This window comes from Diachasma alloeum, unplaced genomic scaffold (assembly GCF_001412515.2).
Source record: "Diachasma alloeum isolate Michigan unplaced genomic scaffold, Dall2.0 Dall_scaffold_00277, whole genome shotgun sequence".
Lineage (NCBI taxonomy): Eukaryota > Metazoa > Arthropoda > Insecta > Hymenoptera > Braconidae > Diachasma > Diachasma alloeum.
In genome coordinates this window covers 652,495-662,215 of record NW_021680416.1, presented here as the reverse complement: position 1 = coordinate 662,215, position 9,721 = coordinate 652,495, and the positions used below count along the sequence as shown (strand labels likewise).

At 37.4% G+C, this 9,721-nt stretch overlaps 1 protein-coding gene across 3 annotated transcripts in view; it reads right to left on the bottom strand.

The window, feature by feature from the left end:
• Positions 1–9,721, bottom strand: part of LOC107038124 (venom dipeptidyl peptidase 4) — a 567,343-nt gene that overhangs the window by 144,679 nt on the left and 412,943 nt on the right. The window lies entirely within an intron of this gene.

Sequence of the window (9,721 nt, the reverse complement as noted above, 5' to 3'; positions counted from 1 at the left end):
GTGGAAAATACGGTAACTGTGACTCAAAGGGGTATCGTTTTATCCAGAAGCCATAAATAAAAGCGGTATTCGTGTGACGTGCGCGGGCGTTGGGAGGTCTGGAGTTGGGTTATGGTTGTCTCAGTCGGTTCGGGGAACAATTGGGGACGAGTTCCTTTGGTGTTTGAGGGAGACCAAAGGCTGGAGGGAGTGGGTTACGTGCCAGTTTCTAACTTCTCAATTTCTCTTCTTCCTTTGTCATACTTGATGTCAGGGGGCTGGTGGGGTCGGAGGCTGGGTGATTGATATTGCTGAGAGGGTTACGTTTTAGGGGGAGGAGATTTGCTGGGGAAGGTAAGGGATCATTTTTTGGAGGATTACAGGATTTTGCTTCCGCGTGGAAGCATTGTTTTCGGCAAATCCGAAATTTTCAATTTTTTTGGTCAGGAGTTCGAATTGTTAAGTGTTCGGAAACTTAAATGAGTTAACTTGAGGATGTTTAACCTATCAAGTGAACAACTCAGGTAAAAAGAAAAGTAAAATTGACTAAATAAATCATTCATGTTACAAATTATTTTATACCATACGTGCGTGACATCCGGCCGGTTTCAGTTGAGTGTCGACGCACAGAAAGTGCCGGGTTTCACACTGTAGTGTGGAACCCTACACATCTGTGTATAATCCCGTGCGTAACCCATGGGCATGCGCAAATGCACGGGTCGATGCGCAGATCGATGCGCAAATGGTCGTTGCAATATCATCGTTGGATTCCACACATCCATTGCGCATCGACTCGCACATCGACTCATAACATCGCCCACTGCCTCACTTGTTGGTATCCATATAACGCTCTCAATATTCTGTCGTTAAATTTATTCATTTATTCAATATAAAAGCAGTGAAATTAAATGGACAACCACATCATACCCGACAGTGACGAGGAGACTGATCTCTCGGGAGATTTATTTGATGAAGATTCGACAATCCTTATTTTTTTTTATATTTGTAACCAAAGTTTAAAGTACAAAAAGTATAAAGTTTAAAGTATATTTGTAACCAAAGTTTAAAGTATTTTTCATTTTTTTATTTATTCATTTTTAAAAATTTTCTCACTCAATTAAAATGAGAAATTTGATTTTAAACAATTTCCAAGTCTGAACTTTTTTTTTATTTTTGATCTTGATTTTGATTTTTTTTGTTTTTCAGTGCCAGTGGACCCTACCGGGGGGCTTCGCCCCCCTGGACCCCCTTCTGCCTCCCCCGACCCCTTTTCGCCGCACACGCACTTATGGTATAAAATAGTATACGCAACTCGTGCGGGCAGCAAGCGGCTACGCACTCGGGCGGCTGCGCACTTGTTGCGTAATATACTATTTCTCGTCAGATTAGAAGGGTTATGGCGTACTTTTCTGATCTCAAAAACAATAATTAAAGAAAATGTTCATAAATAATGGAGAAATTGTGACTGCAGTGGTAACAGTCGAATTTTGATCCGGCAACATCGGACGCTTCGGGTATTAGTGGGGTTGTAACAGTGAGATGAATATTTGTGTGTGTTATACGTCTCCATATGCTTCCAGCACTGAATTACCGTTACCGACTTTACCGACCTCGATCAGCTGTTGTGTGGTGTTGCCGCGTTGCTCGACTCGTAATGGTGGTGAAATTTTTTTTAGAGAAATTCGAAAATCAATCGAAGATATCACGCCTATTAGACCTGGTCCCCTACTTATTCTCGCCGGCGATAAATTCTCCATAGTCTAAAGTAAATGGCTTGTGGTTTTTTTTCAATATCTTGAGTGTCTAACCCATACAACACCTCGATCAAAGTTCACACGGTCACGTTTCTTCCCTAAGCATAATGTTACAAGAAGTGATTTTCAGAAATTAATTCACTAGGATGCCCCGATGGAAAGATTAAAATTATCACAAACTTGTGGCTCAAATATGAAACTGGAATATGAGACAATATCGAAATTATGGAGAATAATGTGGGTTTAGGCTAAACATCCTTAAAAAGTTGAACAGAAATTTCTTCCGAATCGTAGTAATGCACAATAACGTCAAACGACATAATTTTTACGTAGGTTCTATGAACTTTTCTCAGAACTTTTTTCCGTGTGGGAAGTTCACGTTAAAATATTTTCAAATACGAAACTTTTCCATCTTTACAGTATTAATTTCACTTCAGTCTGCAGGTAAACATCATTACAACGGATATTGACATGTACTTCGACAATGCCCTTCGCATGATCTGTCATCCTCAGGCTGCGAATCCATGCCATTACAACAGATTCTGACATGTCCTCTAATTCGTCCATCAATCATGTCCTTCACATCTGATCACAACTGTCGAAATGGGGCATATTTCAGCAATGTCAATTGCACTCCTAGGATTGATTTCACCATTTTCATCTAATATCATTGAAAATAGAGCAGTTCGTGAATTGATTCAACCGCTGTACTTCTCAACAATTTTGTTGGAAAATTGAGAAACGAAAGCCACCAATTTAATTTTAATCTTTGAAATTTCGGGTTCAGACCGCATTATTTTCTGCTCTCTCATCGTGAATTTCTTTCCCTCAAGGAGGAAATATAATTGAAGTTTCAAAGCTTCATAATCCTGTGAGATTCCTGCCAACTTAATTGCGAAAATTCCATCCACATCGCGCGGAACGGAAAAAAATACGTATGAAGCATGTATGAGATAGTTGATCTCATATGAATGAGGAGATTGAAGGGGTTTCACGAAAGGCTTTATATTAAATACTAGTTTACCCGACTTTCTGCATGGAGAAAACGGAGAAAAATTACCTAATAAATCAAATAATCCCGAAGCGGAATTCATTTCTGGGTCGCTTTCACGTGATTCAAAGTGAAGACATGACTCAATTGGCGTTTTTATTGCACTCGAAATAAAAAATCCATCATATGAGACGATGAATATTAACAAACACTCGGTTTTGGTAATGATAACAGAAGTGCGTTTCACTTCCTCGTCCGTCCCAAACACAGCCATATTAAGAAAAAAAAATTCTAATATCTGAAACATATTTTCTTGAGACAAGTAATTTTTATTCAATTGTTCAATTCTCGCAAGCATCCCAAGTCATGAGGTCTAAGAAAGGTCTCATGCTTTACAATATTCGTGTACTCAAGTATGATTTTGTCGCAAATGAACTCACTCAAATCGCGTTGAAGAATTGTCATTTTTCAAGTATTTATCATTTTCATGATGTTTTTGTTATGCAGTTCCAATATTTCGATATGTAATATATTCATGATATAATACGGAAAGATAATGGTAAATAGTATATTATTTCATGAGGGCGATCAGCGGCGGTTTGTGAGGAGTGTGAAGTTTGCAGCACGAGGCGTGGTAAGTCGGAGACAAGGTTCGCCGAAGGCGAGTTGGATATTAATTATTTATTTAAAGTGACAAAATAAATCATCATTTCCACTATATTGCATTCAGATTTTCCTATCCGTAAGGTCAAAAATGTGAGATAATCTCATGATTCTAGCTGTTAATTTTAAACAACTTTATTCGAAGAAAACCTTAGTAAATGCGATATTACATTGAAAAAAAAATTTCTAATATCTGAAACATATTTTCTTGAGAGAAGTAAATTAGTTTCAATGACTTAAATCTCAGAATGTGTGCACTTCACGGAACTCGAATAAATTTTCATTCATCACTATCGTTTCGCGTTACGTCATGAATATTTTACATATTGCAATATTGGAAGTGCATAACGAAAAAATCATAAAAACAATAAAGACTAGAAGATTGACGATTCTTCTACGCGATTTAAATAAGTTCATGTACGACAAAATCATAGTTGAGTACAAGAATATTTTAAAGCATGAGGCCTCTCTCGGGTCATGTGAGTTGAGTTGCCTGAGAGAATTAAGCAATTGAAGAAAATTTACTTGTCTCAAGAAAATATGTTTCAGATATTAGAAAAATTTTTTCTCAGTGTAAGAAAGAAGAATTATTCTATTTTCCGTTGACCTAAATTATTCAAACAATTATGATTTCTGTATTCATGTTTCATAGAATGTACTGAATGTATTGAATGTATTGAATTCTTCTGTTTGTTAGGCAATCAAAACTTGGCACAATCGACTTGCGTGGAATTTCCATGAAGCCCGCCTTACTTTTTCCATTCGTTCGAGATATCCGTCACGTTCGAGTTCTCATTTTAGATTCGAGATATTGTCCATACTTTTTTTTTTTAGAAAGGACACCCTCGACAACGACGAGGTTATGTTTCTCGGTCCAGTTTCCCGAAAGACGAACGAGATACGTTTGAATAAAAGCCATTCGGTGGCTCCTGCGGACTTGTGTTTGTGATTTTACGATGTCGTAACCCCGTCATCGGATGTGTTTGTTAACAAAAATCATTCCTTGTGAATAATTTTGCATCTTGACTATATATTCGATAATAAACACATCGAGCGGCGGGATTACGACATCAAGAAATCACAAATACACGTCCACCGAATGGGTTTCATTCTAACGCACCTCATAGGTTTGCAGAAAAACCGAACAAAGAATACAATCCTGCAGTCGTAGACGAGAACTTGACGTATCACAAACACAATTTCCTCACCGTAAACGAACCGCATGTCTGTATTTGCGAACAAAACTGCCATCTCTCCGGACGATAAGGTGAAATAAACACAGGTGCGTTAGCTTGTCAAAACCTAATGTGCTTCTTCAGCTGACGAAAATGAGTCTTTTTTTCCAGCCTCGCACTCTGCAAGGAATCACAAACGGTTAGAATGGGTTCTTCGAGGTATTTACCTTGAAATTGAAATTGAACACCTTGTTTTCATGATTTTTTTCAGCAATGCAGACCAACTGTTATAATTTTTCCTATTCTCATCCTTCGTTTTCATTCTGTGGCTCCATTTTGAGAAAGATTTCACGTGAATAATAATAAATTATCCTGAATTTACCCGATGTTTCCGTGACCACCGACTACCCCAAACAATTGAGCTGTCACTCGACCGCCCTCTAGCTGCAGAGTCTAGAAGCCCTATACACTGAGAGAAAAAAATATTCCTGACAAGGATTGATATTCTCGTCAAAAGATAATATTTTTTCAGAACGAATTTTTCCAGGACAGTCATTTTCAGAGAGTCCAAGTCTATCCTCAAAAATTACAGTGATATTGAACAATCTGATTATTATGCTACATATGACCTTGACAAAATGTTCTCCGATATCTTCCGGATTTTACAAATTGGCGATTTTCTCAGGTAAAGAAAATTGGAATAATTCCAAATGTTAATAATTATTATTGGAGTTTCTTCGAGGTCATATGCAGAAGAATATTCTTATAGATCACCATAATTCTCACGCTTGGAACTGATTTCGGAGCACCTGGAAATGACTGGCCTGGAGAAATACGTTCCAAAAGAGATATTTTCTTCTACTAAGAGTATGAAAAAGATATCACCAATAACATTTTCTTGGAAGGAATAAATTTTTTTCTCAGTGTAGAAACCCTGGGCGGTATTACCCACAAATTATGGTCGGAATTACCCACAAATGCGGAGACTGATAAAATAGCCAATAATAACTGATGAAGATATTTTTCTGCTATCGAAAAGGTCGCAACGGATGTGGAAATGTATAACGAACATATATTTCGCACTCCATTCAATTACGGACCAACTGGAAAATTAAAACATCTTGAATTTTGGGGTTGAAATGTTTTAAGAATTTGGTAGGAAATGATTTGGATTTTTTAAAACTATATTTTCATAGTAGAAAATTGAAAACTTCTGTTGAAATTACTTTTTGTCATCAAATATTTGCATAATAAAAAAAAAATTCTCAGCCAATCCTGAGAAATACGGGTGGGCGGTATTACCCGCTAAGCGGTACAGGCACCAGCTCCCTTACAGCGGTGCGGGAAACTTTACTGTACAGGGAACAGTAAATGTTGCATTCACATATCTAATTTTCATACCGCACGAATCGTAAGATATATTCTCTGTGAAAAGTACTACGTATTGAGTTACATTTCGCTCCTTGATTACTTATCGTATAGCAAAAGTTGATGAGATTATCTGGATAATTTTTCTTCACGATTTCTGTTCGGGTAGGAGGACTCTAGAAAGAAAACTCCCTCATTTCTAGTTTGTTTGTACAATCAACATATTCATTATACGGCATCTTTCAAGCCGGGAGTGTCTTCGGGCTGTGAAAGAACCGTGATAATTCGAGGATATATAATTCACACCAACTTGGACCTTCAGAAAAGATCACTCGTCTTAATAACTTCTCATGTTCATTAATGAAGGCATCGCGAAGTGCAAACGAGAGCAGACGAATCTCGGATGAACACTTTTGTGGAAAAAGGGAGTGAAAAAGTGCTCCTGCATAACTCTGGGAATTCTGGAAAGGTCTTCAGAATAGTAGTGTAAAAGGCCAAAGTTTTCCAGAGATATTCAGTCCGCACGACTTTCTCTTCGTGAAACGTGAGAGGCTCATGGGGAGAGTCAACTTGCATTCTTTATTCCACACTTTCTCATGGGTAGACATTGATTTTTCCATCCCTGAAGGTATTTATTTATTTCTTTCAGTGTTTTATCGATATCCTGGAATAAAGTGGCACCTCCTGAGGGCAAACACAATATTTTTACATGTTCAGACCAAAATGAAAGCCATAAGGAGTATTATAGTACCCGGCGGGTAATACCGCCCACCCGTATTTCTCAGGATTGGCTGAGAAAACATTTCTTTTCTTTCTTTATTATGCACATATTTGAGAACAACGGGTAATTTCAACAGAAATCTCCTATTTTCTACCGTGGAAACTTCTTTAAAAAAAATCCAAACCATTTCCTGCGGAATTCTTAAAATATTTCGACCCCAGAATTTGAGATTTTTTAAATTTCCAGTTGACCCATAATTGAATGGAGTGCGAAATATATGTTCTTTATACATTTCCACATCCATGGCGACCTTTTCGATCGCAGAAAAATATCTGCATCAGTTATTATTGGCTATTTTATCATCCTCCGCGTCTGTGGGTAATTCCGCCCAGAGTTTGTGGGTAATGTCGCTCAGGGTTTCTATAGGACTGCTAGACTCTGCAGCGAGAGGGCGGTCGAGTGACAGCTCGATTGTTTGGGGTAGTTAGGGGCCACTGGAACATCGGCTAAACTCAGGATAATTTATTCTTATTCACGTGAAATCTTTTTCAAAATGAAGCCAAAGAATGGAAACGAAGGATGAAAATAGGAAAAATTATAACAGTTGGTCTGCATTGCTCAAAAAGGTCATGAAAACAAGGTGGGCGGTATTGGACGCATGCCGGGCGGTATTACCCTCAAAGTTGGATTCCATCGCTCACTGGCCGATGGCAATTGAATGACATAATTAAATATGTTTAATGTTAATAAAAAAAACGGTCCTCTTCACGTCTTCGAGTGAACACCTCGAAGAACCCATTCTAACTGTTTATGACTCCTTGTAGAGTGTGAGGCTGGAAAGACTCATTTCCCTTATGCACCAGCTCCCCTAGTCAATATATTTTTGCTAATAAATTAGCAATTTGCTTCCGAACGGAATTTCTATGACGATGTATTTTAAATTGAGTTCAATCATTCATTAAATTCAACATTGCCCGAACGTTGGCAATCAACATTGTTCCAATGTTAGCAGCCAACATTGTCCCAGCGTTAAACTTTTTTTCCTGAATTCTTTCCTTGAATATCGGTTTCAAAATAATAAATAATTTTTCATAATGTTTTTCTGCACTGATAAAATGGATTAGTTATTGTTAACGAATGGATTTTGGTTGGAGGTTAGGGTCGATTCGGTCTCACCAAATGTTCATTCGTTAATAAATAGTTAACGAATGTATATTTGAGGAGCCTTGTTTGACTTGACTTTCGCCATTGAACTGAACCATTCGTTAACTATTAACGAATATACATTTGGTCATATTCAACTCCACCAATCGTTAACAGTTAACGAATCTCGTTTGGAATAAATGAATCATTCTATCAGTGTGCCGATAGTTCGTATCCTTCCAGGGACGTTTCTAATGTTCATCATAAAAATATAATTTTCCTGGAAGATGTCAAATTTCCTCCACTAAATTTTTTGTTCGTCAAGTATATCTGTTTCACTCCCTCAATACTCCCTAAACCCCTATTTAGGGTTTCACTCCCTAGTTTCATATTCTCTCATGAAACATAATTTTTCGGCAGAACTAATTTTTCCTCTCGATGTATATATTGCAAAATGTCTGGACTCCTGGGATTAAATACGACTTGAATGCAAGCGTAGGGGATATCAAATTAAATTGAGAAACCCAGGAGAGGGAGGAATTTTTATGTGCTTGTGCACCCGGTGAAAATTCTTCTTCAACCTTGTCCTTGGTGCATGCCTGAGATTCTACACATGTTTGGCATTATTTACATGCATTGTGGACAACTTTCTGGTGAGAGTACAGGAACAATAGTGGAGTCAATGAACAGAGGGGTCATGGTAAATTAAATTGAGTTCATGGTCGTAGTGAGAGTGTTTACGGAGAATGAGATGTTTCACAAATAAAAAATAAATCGGGGAATCCCATTCCGCATTTCTCGAGTTATTTACGATTGAAGTAGTAGAAATAAATTTTAGTTGAATCGTTGAGTGTAACAAGAAAAAATAAATTCAAAGAGTCTAAAAAATTATTTATCATTGATAATTTTCCCCATTGATTCTAACTTCGATTAGCGTAAAAAAATTTTTCTTCAATTATTTTTTAAAAGAAATTTTCCGGGCCAGCGGAGAAAAATTAACGATTCATCTCGCATTTTTCCCCGCTATATACTGTGAGAAAATTACACTTTAAATATCAAATAAAAAATCTTTAAATTTTTAACAACGAATAATTTACATGAAATTTCCATTGATCTTGTTATTAATAAATTAGTCAATTTTTTTGAATATTCAGTGACATTTTATTTCTCAGGTTCATACGACAATGAAAATGACTGAAGATCGTGAAAATTCAGGCAACTCTTCTTGTGAATTTTCAATCTGTTGAAAATTCAATTGAATGTATTGCTCAATTTTCACGATAGGTTTGAAAATTGAAATTGTCCTTGAAAATTCAATGACCATTCATCATGAAAAACTTGATTTTACTGAATTGCCAAGATGAATCAGAGATTCCATGACTCGGGAAAGTCATATGGTTCTGATTGGACGTACAGATCTCTCCAGACCTAGATTGACCTGGTAAGTCCTAATCAGTTCTGCGACGTAGTTTTCCGGAGACCTTTCGAATCCTCAGTTCTCTTCGGTCCTGAGAAGTCCTCCTCTATACTACTGAGACCTCGGATCTTGTAGCCAACGAGGAGAGAGAGTTACCCGAGTCGAATAATTGGACCTGACAAATTCTACTTAGGTCTCTCCGTTCAGAACTGGATAGGTCTTGGGAAGCCTCTTCCCAAGTGCTTCCGAGACCTTTCTACCTCTGGTTATGTCCCACTTCAGCACTTGTTAGGTGTAAGCAGGACTTGCATTCAGACTTTCCAAATCCTTGCCGGTCCCCGTAATTCTATGGGCCTATATTAAATCTGCGTTCATATCCCTATTTACTCATGCGTTATTGAAATAAAAAATGCAATTATTGTTTTTTTTTTAATCTCGAAAATCGACATTTCACGGGAGGGTGGAGGGGAGATGCATGTATGCGGAGGCTTGACATTTTTATCCAACAAG